The sequence below is a fragment of the Hippocampus guttulatus genome, chromosome 14 (genome assembly GCF_054856545.1).
Source record: "Hippocampus guttulatus isolate MCC_2025c chromosome 14, RoL_Hgut_1.0, whole genome shotgun sequence".
NCBI classification, from domain to species: domain Eukaryota; kingdom Metazoa; phylum Chordata; class Actinopteri; order Syngnathiformes; family Syngnathidae; genus Hippocampus; species Hippocampus guttulatus.
In genome coordinates this window covers 19,969,774-19,987,574 of record NC_141274.1, presented here as the reverse complement: position 1 = coordinate 19,987,574, position 17,801 = coordinate 19,969,774, and positions in this window count along the sequence as shown.

The following is a 17,801-nucleotide window of genomic DNA, read 5'->3' as shown; positions in this document are numbered from 1 at the left end:
AAACTCACAAAACATGCTCAGCTCGGGCTGAAAATGCATTTAAAGCAATAAAAACTCAAATTGAATGTCACGCCTAAACCAAAGGACTTATGCACACACTTCAACATGTATTTTGTTCAGGATGACCACCTGAAGCCTAAATGAGCATTAATTTGACCACACAACTCATTCTATGAAGATACATTCAAACTCACAAAACGTGCTCAGCTCGGGCTGAAAATGCATTTAAAGCAATAAAAACTCAAATTGAGTGTCACGCCTAAACCAAAGGACTTATGCACACACTTCAACATGTATTTAGTTCAGGATGAACACCTGAAGCCTAAATGAGCATTAATTTGACCACACAACTCATTCCTATGAAGATATTTTCAAACTCACAAAACGTGCTCAACTCGGGCTGAAAGTGCATTTAAAGCAATAAAAACTCAAATTGAGTGTCACGCCTAAACCAAAGGACTTATGCACACACTTCAACATGTATTTTGTTCAGGATGACCTCCTGAAGCCTAAATAAGCATTAATTTGACCACACAACTCATTCCTATGAAGATACATTCAAACTCACAAAACGCGCTCAGCTCGGGCTGAAAATGCATTTAAAGCAATAAAAACTCAAATTGAGTGTCACACCTAAACCAAAGGACTTATGCACACACGTCAACATGTATTTTGTTCAGGATGACCACCTGAAGCCTAAATGAGCATTAATTTGACCACACAACTCATTCCTATGAAGATACATTCAAACTCACAAAACGTGCTCAGCTCGGGCTGAAAATGCATTTAAAGCAATAAAAACTCAAATTGAGTGTCACGCCTAAATCTAAGGACTTATGCACACACTTCAACATGTATTTTGTTCACGATGACCACCTGAAGCCTAAATGAGCATTAATTTGACCACACAACTCATTCCTATGAAGATACATTCAAACTCACAAAACGTGCTCAACTCGGGCTGAAAATGCATTTAAAGCAATAAAAGCTCAAATTGAGTGTCACGCCTAAACCAAAGGACTTATGCACACACTTTAACATGTATTTTGTTCAGGATGACCTCCTGAAGCCTAAATGAGCATTAATTTGACCACACAACTCATTCCTATGAAGATACATTCAAAGTCAGAAAGCGCGCTCAGCTCGGGCTGAAAATGCATTTAATTTAAAGCAATAAAAACTCAAATTGAGTGTCACGCCTAAACCAAAGGACTTATGCACACACTTCAACATGTATTTAGTTCAGGATGACCACCTGAAGCCTAAATGAGCATTAATTTGACTACACAACTCATTCCTATGAAGATACATTCAAACTCACAAAACGTGCTCAGCTCGGGCTGAAAATGCATTTAAAGCAATAAAAACTCAAATTGAGTGTCACGCCTAAACCAAAGGACTTATGCACACACTTCAACATGTATTTTGTTCAGGATGACCACCTGAAGCCTAAATGAGCATTAATTTGACCACACAACTCATTCCTATGAAGATACATTCAAACTCACAAAACATGCTCAGCTCGGGCTGAAAATGCATTTAAAGCAATAAAAACTCAAATTGAATGTCACGCCTAAACCAAAGGACTTATGCACACACTTCAACATGTATTTTGTTCAGGATGACCTCCTGAAGCCCATATGAGCATTAATTTGACTACACAACTCATTCCTATGAAGATACATTCAAACTCACAAAACGTGCTCAGCTCGGGCTGAAAATGCATTTAAAGCAATAAAAACTCAAATTGAGTGTCACGCCTAAACCAAAGGACTTATGCACACACTTCAACATGTATTTTGTTCAGGATGACCACCTGACGCCTAAATGAGCATTAATTTGACCACACAACTCATTCCTATGAAGATACATTCAAAGTCAGAAAGCGCGCTGAGCTCGGGCTGAAAATGCTTTTAATTTAAAGCAATAAAAACTCAAATTGAGTGTCACGCCTAAACTAAAGGACTTATGCACACACTTCAACATGTATTTAGTTCAGGATGACCACCTGAAGCCTAAATGAGCATTAATTTGACTACACAACTCATTCCTATGAAGATACATTCAAACTCACAAAACGTGCTCAGCTCGGGCTGAAAATGCATTTAAAGCAATAAAAACTCAAATTGAGTGTCACACCTAAACCAAAGGACTTATGCACACACTTCAACATGTATTTTGTTCAGGATGACCTCCTGAAGCCCATATGAGCATTAATTTGACTACACAACTCATTCCTATGAAGAAACATTCAAACTCACAAAACGTGCTCAGCTCGGGCTGAAAATGCATTTAAAGCAATAAAAACTCAAATTGAGTGTCACGCCTAAACCAAAGGACTTATGCACACACTTCAACATGTATTTAGTTCAGGATGACCACCTGAAGCCTAAATGAGCATTAATTTGACCACACAACTCATTCCTGAAGATATTTTCAAACTCACAAAACGTGCTCAACTCGGGCTGAAAATGCATTTAAAGCAATAAAAACTCAAATTGAGTGTCACACCTAAACCAAAGGACTTATGCACACACTTCAACATGTATTTTGTTCAGGATGACCTCCTGAAGCCCATATGAGCATTAATTTGACTACACAACTCATTCCTATGAAGAAACATTCAAACTCACAAAACGTGCTCAGCTCGGGCTGAAAATGCATTTAAAGCAATAAAAACTCAAATTGAGTGTCACGCCTAAACCAAAGGACTTATGCACACACTTCAACATGTATTTAGTTCAGGATGACCACCTGAAGCCTAAATGAGCATTAATTTGACCACACAACTCATTCCTATGAAGATATTTTCAAACTCACAAAACGTGCTCAACTCGGGCTGAAAATGCATTTAAAGCAATAAAAACTCAAATTGAGTGTCACACCTAAACCAAAGGACTTATGCACACACGTCAACATGTATTTTGTTCAGGATGACCACCTGAAGCCTAAATGAGCATTAATTTGACCACACAACTCATTCCTATGAAGATACATTCAAACTCACAAAACATGCTCAGCTCGGGCTGAAAATGCATTTAAAGCAATAAAAACTCAAATTGAATGTCACGCCTAAACCAAAGGACTTATGCACACACTTCAACATGTATTTTGTTCAGGATGACCACCTGAAGCCTAAATGAGCATTAATTTGACCACACAACTCATTCCTATGAAGATACATTCAAACTCACAAAACGTGCTCAGCTCGGGCTGAAAATGCATTTAAAGCAATAAAAACTCAAATTGAGTGTCACGCCTAAACCAAAGGACTTATGCCCACACTTCAACATGTATTTAGTTCAGGATGACCACCTGAAGCCTAAATGAGCATTAATTTGACCACACAACTCATTCCTATGAAGATACATTCAAACTCACAAAACGTGCTCAGCTCGGGCTGAAAATGCATTTAAAGCAATAAAAACTCAAATTGAGTGTCACGCCTAAATCTAAGGACTTATGCACACACTTCAACATGTATTTTGTTCACGATGACCACCTGAAGCCTAAATGAGCATTAATTTGACCACACAACTCATTCCTATGAAGATACATTCAAACTCACAAAACGTGCTCAACTCGGGCTGAAAATGCATTTAAAGCAATAAAAGCTCAAATTGAGTGTCACGCCTAAACCAAAGGACTTATGCACACACTTCAACATGTATTTTGTTCAGGATGACCTCCTGAAGCCCATATGAGCATTAATTTGACCACACAACTCATTCCTATGAAGATACATTCAAACACACAAAACGTGCTCAGCTCGGGCTGAAAATGCATTTAAAGCAATAAAAACTCAAATTGAGTGACACGCCTAAACCAAAGGACTTATGCACACACTTCAACATGTATTTTGTTCAGGATGACCACCTGACGCCTAAATGAGCATTAATTTGACCACACAACTCATTCCTATGAAGATACATTCAAACTCACAAAACGTGCTCAGCTCGGGCTGAAAATGCATTTAAAGCAATAAAAACTCAAATTGAGTGTCACGCCTAAACCAAAGGACTTATGCACACGCTTCAACATGTATTTTGTTCAGGATGACCTCCTGAAGCCTAAATAAGCATTAATTTGACCACACAACTCATTCCTATGAAGATACATTCAAACTCACAAAACGCGCTCAGCTCGGGCTGAAAATGCATTTAAAGCAATAAAAACTCAAATTGAGTGTCACACCTAAACCAAAGGACTTATGCACACACTTCAACATGTATTTTGTTCAGGATGACCACCTGAAGCCTAAATGAGCATTAATTTGACCACACAACTCATTCCTATGAAGATACATTCAAACTCACAAAACATGCTCAGCTCGGGCTGAAAATGCATTTAAAGCAATAAAAACTCAAATTGAATGTCACGCCTAAACCAAAGGACTTATGCACACACTTTAACATGTATTTTGTTCAGGATGACCTCCTGAAGCCCATATGAGCATTAATCTGACTACACAACTCATTCCTATGAAGATACATTCAAACTCACAAAACGTGCTCAGCTCGGGCTGAAAATGCATTTAAAGCAATAAAAACTCAAATTGAGTGTCACGCCTAAACCAAAGGACTTATGCACACACTTCAACATGTATTTTGTTCAGGATGACCACCTGACGCCTAAATGAGCATTAATTTGACCACACAACTCATTCCTATGAAGATACATTCAAAGTCAGAAAGCGCGCTCAGCTCGGGCTGAAAATGCATTTAATTTAAAGCAATAAAAACTCAAATTGAGTGTCACGCCTAAACCAAAGGACTTATGCACACACTTCAACATGTATTTAGTTCAGGATGACCACCTGAAGCCTAAATGAGCATTAATTTGACTACACAACTCATTCCTATGAAGATACATTCAAACTCACAAAACGTGCTCAGCTCGGGCTGAAAATGCATTTAAAGCAATAAAAACTCAAATTGAGTGTCACGCCTAAACCAAAGGACTTATGCACACACTTCAACATGTATTTTGTTCAGGATGACCACCTGACGCCTAAATGAGCATTAATTTGACTACACAACTCATTCCTATAAAGATACATTCAAACTCACAAAACGTGCTCAGCTCGGGCTGAAAATGCATTTAAAGCAATAAAAACTCAAATTGAGTGTCACGCCTAAACCAAAGGACTTATGCACACACTTCAACATGTATTTTGTTCACGATGACCACCTGACGCCTAAATGAGCATTAATTTGACCACACAACTCATTCCTATGAAGATACATTCAAAGTCAGAAAGCGCGCTCAGCTCGGGCTGAAAATGCATTTAATTTAAAGCAATAAAAACTCAAATTGAGTGTCACGCCTAAACCAAAGGACTTATGCACACACTTCAACATGTATTTTGTTCAGGATGACCTCCTGAAGCCTAAATAAGCATTAATTTGACCACACAACTCATTCCTATGAAGATACATTCAAACTCACAAAACGCGCTCAGCTCGGGCTGAAAATGCATTTATTTCCCTCTCTTGGCCAATTGGAGGCCAGGATTGTTTATTGAGCCTTGAGCATATAATATACACAATAACAGGTTGACAAAAGTCAAACAAAAATTATGTGAGGAAAATTAGAAAGTAGATAAAAGTAGAAAACACACATCATCACGGTTGTATGCTCAAGGGAGTAGGAAGAAGTAAGTAACTTATCTAGTCCTACCCCTTATTTTGTAACAATTTGATGTGATCATTTTTCAAAACAAAGAACAAAAGAAAATCTACATATCATCAAATGCTTTTACCCTTATGTATACTATACTATTCTATTTATACACCTTTTGGTGTATAAATAGATAAATAGTATAAATAGTATCATAATAGTATAAAATAATAAAAATAGTATAATAGTATAGTATAAATGTATAAATAGTGTTTATATAGTTATTCTTTCTCCTTTTGTATTCCAATTTTCTGATATTCATTATAGTTTTCATTTCTTGAATACAATTGATAAGTTGATCAAATTCAAAACAAGAACAAACGGTTGTCTTACTATATTTTACATGTATATCAAATTTATCTTTTTAGTTCTGATTCATGTAGTTTTTTTGTACTAATCTTTTGAATTTGTTTTTGAACTCCTCCAACGATTTGCTCATTTTCAGGTCCGTTTCAAGCTTGTTCCACAAGTTGACACCTATTACTGATACACACCTTTGTTTGATGTTTGTTCTTGTTCTGGATTTTTTGTATTGTTTTGTACCCCTTAGATGATAACAGCTCTCTCTAATTTCAAAAAGCTGCTGGATATTTTGGCAGAGGAGGTTGTTATGTACTTTGTACATTAATTGGGTAATCTTGAAGTCAACCAAGTCGTAGAATTTTATTGTGTTTAATTTGATGAATATTGGATTTGTGGGTTCTATATATTTAGACCTATTGATTATTCTGATTGCTTTTTTTTGTAGTTTTAAAACAGGGAGTGTGTTTGTTTTACAAGCTTTTCCCCATATTTCTACACAGTAGGTCATATATGGGAGTAATAATGAATAATATAGTGTGTACAAGGAGTTCTTACTCAACACATCCTTCGTTTTGTGGAGTATTCCGATAGTTTTCGATATTTTTTTTATAATGTTATCTATGTGTGGCTTCCAGGATAGTTTTGTATCTATTACTAGTCCAAGAAACTTATTTTCATAGACTTGTTCTATTTCGATTGAATTTATCTTTATTTTAACTTGGTCTTTGATTGGTCTTGTGCCAAAGACCACTAACTTTGTTTTTGTTAAATTTAAAGATAGTTTATTTCTGTCGAACCAGTTTTTTAATTTTGTCAATTCATTTTCCACAATTTTCTGGAGTTCTTTCATATTTTTTCCAGAGCAGTAAAAGGTTGTGTCATCGGCGAATAGGACGGATTTGAGTTGATTTGATACCCTACAAATATCGTTTATATATAAAATGAATAGTTTTGGTCCAATCACTGACCCCTGAGGCACTCCATGGCTAATCTTCAGTAGATTGGATTTTTTGTTTTTGAACTGCACATACTGATATCTGTTTTCTAAATAACTTTCAATCCATTTATATGCTGTGCCTCTGATGCCATATCTCTCTAATTTATTCAATAATATAGTATGAATTTAAAGCAATAAAAACTCAAATTGAGTGTCACACCTAAACCAAAGGACTTATGCACACACGTCAACATGTATTTTGTTCAGGATGACCACCTGAAGCCTAAATGAGCATTAATTTGACCACACAACTCATTCCTATGAAGATACATTCAAACTCACAAAACATGCTCAGCTCGGGCTGAAAATGCATTTAAAGCAATAAAAATTCAAATTGAATGTCACGCCTAAACCAAAGGACTTATGCACACACTTCAACATGTATTTTGTTCAGGATGACCACCTGAAGCCTAAATGAGCATTAATTTGACCACACAACTCATTCCTATGAAGATACATTCAAACACACAAAACGTGCTCAGCTCGGCTTGAAAATGCATTTAAAGCAATAAAAACTCAAATTGAGTGTCACGCCTAAACCAAAGGACTTATGCACACACTTCAACATGTATTTTGTTCAGGATGACCTCCTGAAGCCTAAATCAGCAATAATTTGACCACACAACTCATTCCTATGAAGATACATTCAAAGTCAGATAGCGCGCTCAGCTCGGGCTGAAAATGCATTTAAAGCAATAAAAACTCAAATTGAGTGTCACACCTAAACCAAAGGACTTATGCACACACTTCAACATGTATTTAGTTCAGGATGACCACCTGAAGCCTAAATGAGCATTAATTTGACCACACAACTCATTCCTATGAAGATACATTCAAACTCACAAAACATGCTCAGCTCGGGCTAAAAATGCATTTAAAGCAATAAAAACTCAAATTGAATGTCACGTCTAAACCAAAGGACTTATGCACACACTTCAACATGTATTTTGTTCAGGATGACCACCTGAAGCCTAAATGAGCATTAATTTGACCACACAACTCATTCTATGAAGATACATTCAAACTCACAAAACGTGCTCAGCTCGGGCTGAAAATGCATTTAAAGCAATAAAAACTCAAATTGAGTGTCACGCCTAAACCAAAGGACTTATGCACACACTTCAACATGTATTTTGTTCAGGATGACCACCTGAAGCCTAAATGAGCATTCATTTGACCACACAACTCATTCCTATGAAGATACATTCAAACTCACAAAACGTGCTCAGCTCGGGCTGAAAATATATTTAAAGCAATAAAAACTCAAATTGAATGTCACGCCTAAACCAAAGGACTTATGCACACACTTCAACATGTATTTTGTTCAGGATGACCACCTGAAGCCTAAATGAGCATTAATTTGACCACACAACTCATTCCTATGAAGATACATTCAAACTCACAAAACGTGCTCAGCTCGGGCTGAAAATGCATTTAAAGCAATAAAAACTCAAATTGAGTGTCACGCCTAAATCTAAGGACTTATGCACACACTTTAACATGTATTTTATTCAGGATGACCTCCTGAAGCCTAAATGAGCATTAATTTGACCACACAACTCATTCCTATGAAGATACATTCAAAGTCAGAAAGCGCGCTCAGCTCGGGCTGAAAATGCATTTAATTTAAAGCAATAAAAACTCAAATTGAGTGTCACGCCTAAACCAAAGGACTTATGCACACACTTCAACATGTATTTAGTTCAGGATGACCACCTGAAGCCTAAATGAGCATTAATTTGACCACACAACTCATTCCTATAAAGATACATTCAAACTCACAAAACGTCCTCAGCTCGGGCTGAAAATGCATTTAAAGCAATAAAAACTCAAATTGAGTGTCACGCCTAAACCAAAGGACTTATGCACACACTTCAACGTGTATTTTGTTCAGGATGACCTCCTGAAGCCTAAATAAGCATTAATTTGACCACACAACTCATTCCTATGAAGATACATTCAAACTCACAAAACGCGCTCAGCTCGGGCTGAAAATGCATTTAAAGCAATAAAAACTCAAATTGAGTGTCACGCCTAAACCAAAGGACTTATGCACACACTTCAACATGTATTTTGTTCAGGATGACCACCTGACGCCTAAATGAGCATTAATTTGACCACACAACTCATTCCTATGAAGATACATTCAAAGTCAGAAAGCGCGCTCAGCTCGGGCTGAAAATGCATTTAATTTAAAGCAATAAAAACTCAAATTGAGTGTCACGCCTAAACTAAAGGACTTATGCACACACTTCAACATGTATTTAGTTCAGGATGACCACCTGAAGCCTAAATGAGCATTAATTTGACTACACAACTCATTCCTATGAAGATACATTCAAACTCACAAAACGTGCTCAGCTCGGGCTGAAAATGCATTTAAAGCAATAAAAACTCAAATTGAGTGTCACACCTAAACCAAAGGACTTATGCACACACTTCAACATGTATTTTGTTCAGGATGACCTCCTGAAGCCCATATGAGCATTAATTTGACTACACAACTCATTCCTATGAAGAAACATTCAAACTCACAAAACGTGCTCAGCTCGGGCTGAAAATGCATTTAAAGCAATAAAAACTCAAATTGAGTGTCACGCCTAAACCAAAGGACTTATGCACACACTTCAACATGTATTTAGTTCAGGATGACCACCTGAAGCCTAAATGAGCATTAATTTGACCACACAACTCATTCCTATGAAGAAACATTCAAAGTCACAAAACGTGCTCAGCTCGGGCTGAAAATGCATTTAAAGCAATAAAAACTCAAATTGAGTGTCACACCTAAACCAAAGGACTTATGCACATACGTCAACATGTATTTTGTTCAGGATGACCACCTGAAGCCTAAATGAGCATTAATTTGACCACACAACTCATTCCTATGAAGATACATTCAAACTCACAAAACATGCTCAGCTCTGGCTGAAAATGCATTTAAAGCAATAAAAACTCAAATTGAATGTCACGCCTAAACCAAAGGACTTATGCACACACTTCAACATGTATTTTGTTCAGGATGACCACCTGAAGCCTAAATGAGCATTAATTTGACCACACAACTCATTCCTATGAAGATACATTCAAACTCACAAAACGTGCTCAGCTCGGGCTGAAAATGCATTTAAAGCAATAAAAACTCAAATTGAGTGTCACGCCTAAACCAAAGGACTTATGCACACACTTCAACATGTATTTTGTTCAGGATGACCTCCTGAAGCCTAAATGAGCATTAATTTGACCACACAACTCATTCTATGAAGATACATTCAAACTCACAAAACGTGCTCAGCTCGGGCTGAAAATGCATTTAAAGCAATAAAAACTCAAATTGAGTGTCACGCCTAAACCAAAGGACTTATGCACACACTTCAACATGTATTTTGTTCAGGATGACCACCTGAAGCCTAAATGAGCATTAATTTGACCACACAACTCATTCCTATGAAGATACATTCAAACTCACAAAACGTGCTCAGCTCGGGCTGAAAATGCATTTAAAGCAATAAAAACTCAAATTGAATGTCACGCCTAAACCAAAGGACTTATGCACACACTTCAACATGTATTTTGTTCAGGATGACCACCTGAAGCCTAAATGAGCATTAATTTGACCACACAACTCATTCCTATGAAGATACATTCAAACTCACAAAACGTGCTCAGCTCGGGCTGAAAATGCATTTAAAGCAATAAAAACTCAAATTGAGTGTCACGCCTAAATCTAAGGACTTATGCACACACTTTAACATGTATTTTGTTCAGGATGACCTCCTGAAGCCTAAATGAGCATTAATTTGACCACACAACTCATTCCTATGAAGATACATTCAAAGTCAGAAAGCGCGCTCAGCTCGGGCTGAAAATGCATTTAATTTAAAGCAATAAAAACTCAAATTGAGTGTCACGCCTAAACCAAAGGACTTATGCACACACTTCAACATGTATTTAGTTCAGGATGACCACCTGAAGCCTAAATGAGCATTAATTTGACTACACAACTCATTCCTATGAAGATACATTCAAACTCACAAAACGTGCTCAGCTCGGGCTGAAAATGCATTTAAAGCAATAAAAACTCAAATTGAGTGTCACGCCTAAACCAAAGGACTTATGCACACACTTCAACATGTATTTAGTTCAGGATGACCACCTGAAGCCTAAATGAGCATTAATTTGACCACACAACTCATTCCTATGAAGATATTTTCAAACTCACAAAACGTGCTCAACTCGGGCTGAAAATGCATTTAAAGCAATAAAAACTCAAATTGAGTGTCACACCTAAACCAAAGGACTTATGCACACACTTCAACATGTATTTTGTTCAGGATGACCTCCTGAAGCCCATATGAGCATTAATTTGACTACACAACTCATTCCTATGAAGAAACATTCAAACTCACAAAACGTGCTCAGCTCGGGCTGAAAATGCATTTAAAGCAATAAAAACTCAAATTGAGTGTCACGCCTAAACCAAAGGACTTATGCACACACTTCAACATGTATTTAGTTCAGGATGACCACCTGAAGCCTAAATGAGCATTAATTTGACCACACAACTCATTCCTATGAAGATATTTTCAAACTCACAAAACATGCTCAACTCGGGCTGAAAATGCATTTAAAGCAATAAAAACTCAAATTGAGTGTCACACCTAAACCAAAGGACTTATGCACACACGTCAACATGTATTTTGTTCAGGATGACCACCTGAAGCCTAAATGAGCATTAATTTGACCACACAACTCATTCCTATGAAGATACATTCAAACTCACAAAACATGCTCAGCTCGGGCTGAAAATGCATTTAAAGCAATAAAAACTCAAATTGAATGTCACGCCTAAACCAAAGGACTTATGCACACACTTCAACATGTATTTTGTTCAGGATGACCACCTGAAGCCTAAATGAGCATTAATTTGACCACACAACTCATTCCTATGAAGATACATTCAAACTCACAAAACGTGCTCAGCTCGGGCTGAAAATGCATTTAAAGCAATAAAAACTCAAATTGAGTGTCACGCCTAAACCAAAGGACTTATGCCCACACTTCAACATGTATTTAGTTCAGGATGACCACCTGAAGCCTAAATGAGCATTAATTTGACCACACAACTCATTCCTATGAAGATACATTCAAACTCACAAAACGTGCTCAGCTCGGGCTGAAAATGCATTTAAAGCAATAAAAACTCAAATTGAGTGTCACGCCTAAACCAAAGGACTTATGCACACGCTTCAACATGTATTTTGTTCAGGATGACCTCCTGAATCCTAAATAAGCATTAATTTGACCACACAACTCATTCCTATGAAGATACATTCAAACTCACAAAACGCGCTCAGCTCGGGCTGAAAATGCATTTAAAGCAATAAAAACTCAAATTGAGTGTCACACCTAAACCAAAGGACTTATGCACACACTTCAACATGTATTTTGTTCAGGATGACCACCTGAAGCCTAAATGAGCATTAATTTGACCACACAACTCATTCCTATGAAGATACATTCAAACTCACAAAACATGCTCAGCTCGGGCTGAAAATGCATTTAAAGCAATAAAAACTCAAATTGAATGTCACGCCTAAACCAAAGGACTTATGCACACACTTTAACATGTATTTTGTTCAGGATGACCTCCTGAAGCCCATATGAGCATTAATCTGACTACACAACTCATTCCTATGAAGATACATTCAAACTCACAAAACGTGCTCAGCTCGGGCTGAAAATGCATTTAAAGCAATAAAAACTCAAATTGAGTGTCACGCCTAAACCAAAGGACTTATGCACACACTTCAACATGTATTTTGTTCAGGATGACCACCTGACGCCTAAATGAGCATTAATTTGACCACACAACTCATTCCTATGAAGATACATTCAAAGTCAGAAAGCGCGCTCAGCTCGGGCTGAAAATGCATTTAATTTAAAGCAATAAAAACTCAAATTGAGTGTCCCGCCTAAACCAAAGGACTTATGCACACACTTCAACATGTATTTAGTTCAGGATGACCACCTGAAGCCTAAATGAGCATTAATTTGACTACACAACTCATTCCTATGAAGATACATTCAAACTCACAAAACGTGCTCAGCTCGGGCTGAAAATGCATTTAAAGCAATAAAAACTCAAATTGAGTGTCACGCCTAAACCAAAGGACTTATGCACACACTTCAACATGTATTTTGTTCAGGATGACCACCTGACGCCTAAATGAGCATTAATTTGACTACACAACTCATTCCTATAAAGATACATTCAAACTTACAAAACGTGCTCAGCTCGGGCTGAAAATGCATTTAAAGCAATAAAAACTCAAATTGAGTGTCACGCCTAAACCAAAGGACTTATGCACACACTTCAACATGTATTTTGTTCACGATGACCACCTGACGCCTAAATGAGCATTAATTTGACCACACAACTCATTCCTATGAAGATACATTCAAAGTCAGAAAGCGCGCTCAGCTCGGGCTGAAAATGCATTTAATTTAAAGCAATAAAAACTCAAATTGAGTGTCACGCCTAAACCAAAGGACTTATGCACACACTTCAACATGTATTTTGTTCAGGATGACCTCCTGAAGCCTAAATAAGCATGATTTTGACAACACAACTCATTCCTATGAAGATACATTCAAACTCACAAAACGCGCTCAGCTCGGGCTGAAAATGCATTTAAAGCAATAAAAACTCAAATTGAGTGTCACACCTAAACCAAAGGACTTATGCACACACGTCAACATGTATTTTGTTCAGGATGACCACCTGAAGCCTAAATGAGCATTAATTTGACCACACAACTCATTCCTATGAAGATACATTCAAACTCACAAAACATGCTCAGCTCGGGCTGAAAATGCATTTAAAGCAATAAAAATTCAAATTGAATGTCACGCCTAAACCAAAGGACTTATGCACACACTTCAACATGTATTTTGTTCAGGATGACCACCTGAAGCCTAAATGAGCATTAATTTGACCACACAACTCATTCCTATGAAGATACATTCAAACACACAAAACGTGCTCAGCTCGGCTTGAAAATGCATTTAAAGCAATAAAAACTCAAATTGAGTGTCACGCCTAAACCAAAGGACTTATGCACACACTTCAACATGTATTTTGTTCAGGATGACCTCCTGAAGCCTAAATCAGCAATAATTTGACCACACAACTCATTCCTATGAAGATACATTCAAAGTCAGAAAGCGCGCTCAGCTCGGGCTGAAAATGCATTTAAAGCAATAAAAACTCAAATTGAGTGTCACACCTAAACCAAAGGACTTATGCACACACTTCAACATGTATTTAGTTCAGGATGACCACCTGAAGCCTAAATGAGCATTAATTTGACCACACAACTCATTCCTATGAAGATACATTCAAACTCACAAAACATGCTCAGCTCGGGCTAAAAATGCATTTAAAGCAATAAAAACTCAAATTGAATGTCACGCCTAAACCAAAGGACTTATGCACACACTTCAACATGTATTTTGTTCAGGATGACCACCTGAAGCCTAAATGAGCATTAATTTGACCACACAACTCATTCTATGAAGATACATTCAAACTCACAAAACGTGCTCAGCTCGGGCTGAAAATGCATTTAAAGCAATAAAAACTCAAATTGAGTGTCCCGCCTAAACCAAAGGACTTATGCACACACTTCAACATGTATTTTGTTCAGGATGACCTCCTGAAGCCTAAATGAGCAATAATTTGACCACACAACTCATTCCTATGAAGATACATTCAAACTCAAAAAACGTGCTCAGCTCGGGCTGAAAATGCATTTAAAGCAATAAAAACTCAAATTGAGTGTCACACCTAAACCAAAGGACTTATGCACACGCTTCAACATGTATTTTGTTCAGGATGACCTCCTGAAGCCCATATGAGCATTAATTTGACCACACAACTCATTCCTATGAAGATACATTCAAACTCACAAAACGTGCTCAGCTCGGGCTGAAAATGCATTTAAAGCAATAAAAACTCAAATTGAGTGTCACACCTAAACCAAAGGACTTATGCACACGCTTCAACATGTATTTTGTTCAGGATGACCTCCTGAAGCCCATATGAGCATTAATTTGACCACACAACTCATTCCTATGAAGATACATTCAAACTCACAAAACGTGCTCAGCTCGGGCTGAAAATGCATTTAAAGCAATAAAAACTCAAATTGAGTGTCACGCCTAAACCAAAGGACTTATGCACACACTTCAACATGTATTTTGTTCAGGATGACCACCTGACGCCTAAATGAGCATTAATTTGACCACACAACTCATTCCTATGAAGATACATTCAAACTCACAAAACGTGCTCAGCTCGGGCTGAAAATGCATTTAAAGCAATAAAAACTCAAATTGAGTGTCAAGCCTAAACCAAAGGACTTATGCACACACTTCAACATGTATTTTGTTCAGGATGACCTCCTGAAGCCTAAATCAGAATTAATTTGACCGCACAACTCATTCCTATGAAGATACATTCAAAGTCAGAAAGCGCGCTCAGCTCGGGCTGAAAATGCATTTAATTTAAAGCAATAAAAACTCAAATTGAGTGTCACACCTAAACCAAAGGACTTATGCACACGCTTCAACATGTATTTTGTTCAGGATGACCTCCTGAAGCCCATATGAGCATTAATTTGACCACACAACTCATTCCTATGAAGATACATTCAAACTCACAAAACGTGCTCAGCTCGGGCTGAAAATGCATTTAAAGCAATAAAAACTCAAATTGAGTGTCACGCCTAAACCAAAGGACTTATGCACACACTTCAACATGTATTTTGTTCAGGATGACCACCTGACGCCTAAATGAGCATTAATTTGACCACACAACTCATTCCTATGAAGATACATTCAAACTCACAAAACGTGCTCAGCTCGGGCTGAAAATGCATTTAAAGCAATAAAAACTCAAATTGAGTGTCAAGCCTAAACCAAAGGACTTATGCACACACTTCAACATGTATTTTGTTCAGGATGACCTCCTGAAGCCTAAATCAGAATTAATTTGACCGCACAACTCATTCCTATGAAGATACATTCAAAGTCAGAAAGCGCGCTCAGCTCGGGCTGAAAATGCATTTAATTTAAAGCAATAAAAACTCAAATTGAGTGTCACGCCTAAACCAAAGGACTTATGCACACACTTCAACATGTATTTAGTTCAGGATGACCACCTGAAGCCTAAATGAGCATTAATTTGACCACACAACTCATTCCTATGAAGATACATTCAAACTCACAAAACGTGCTCAGCTTGGGCTGAAAATGCATTTAAAGCAATAAAAACTCAAATTGAGTGTCACACCTAAACCAAAGGACTTATGCACACACTTCAACATGTATTTAGTTCAGGATGACCACCTGAAGCCTAAATGAGCATTAATTTGACCACACAACTCATTCCTATGAAGATACATTCAAACTCACAAAACGTGCTCAACTCGGGCTGAAAATGCATTTAAAGCAATAAAAACTCAAATTGAGTGTCACGCCTAAACCAAAGGACTTATGCACACACTTCAACATGTATTTAGTTCAGGATGACATCCTGAAGCCCATATGAGCATTAATTTGACTACACAACTCATTCCTATGAAGATACATTCAAACTCACAAAACGTGCTCAGCTCGGGCTGAAAATGCATTTAAAGCAATAAAAACTCAAATTGAGTGTCACGCCTAAACCAAAGGACTTATGCACACACTTCAACATGTATTTTGTTCAGGATGACCACCTGACGCCTAAATGAGCATTAATTTGACCACACAACTCATTCCTATGAAGATACATTCAAAGTCAGAAAGCGCGCTCAGCTCGGGCTGAAAATGCATTTAATTTAAAGCAATAAAAACTCAAATTGAGTGTCACACCTAAACCAAAGGACTCATGCACACACTTCAACATGTATTTTGTTCAGGATGACCTCCTGAAGCCCATATGAGCATTAATTTGACTACACAACTCATTCCTATGAAGATACATTCAAACTCACAAAACGTGCTCAACTCGGGCTGAAAATGCATTTAAAGCAATAAAAACTCAAATTGAGTGTCACACCTAAACCAAAGGACTCATGCACACACTTCAACATGTATTTTGTTCAGGATGACCTCCTGAAGCCCATATGAGCATTAATTTGACTACACAACTCATTCCTATAAAGATACATTCAAACTCACAAAACGTGCTCAGCTCGGGCTGAAAATGCATTTAAAGCAATAAAAACTCAAATTGAGTGTCACGCCTAAACCAAAGGACTTATGCACACACTTCAACATGTATTTAGTTCAGGATGACCACCTGAAGCCTAAATGAGCATTAATTTGACCACACAACTCATTCCTATGAAGATACATTCAAACTCACAAAACGTGCTCAACTCGGGCTGAAAATGCATTTAAAGGAATAAAAACTCAAATTGAGTGTCACACCTGAACCAAAGGACTTATGCACACACTTCAACATGTATTTTGTTCAGGATGACCTCCTGAAGCCCATATGAGCATTAATTTGACCACACAACTCATTCCTATGAAGATACATTCAAACACACAAAACGTGCTCTGCTCGGCCTGAAAATGCATTTAAAGCAATAAAAACTCAAATTGAGTGTCACGCCTAAACCAAAGGACTTATGCACACACTTCAACATGTATTTAGTTCAGGATGACAGCCTGACGCCTAAATGAGCATTAATTTGACCACACAACTCATTCCTATGAAGATACATTCAAACTCAGAAAACGTGCTCAGCTCGGGCTGAAAATGCAT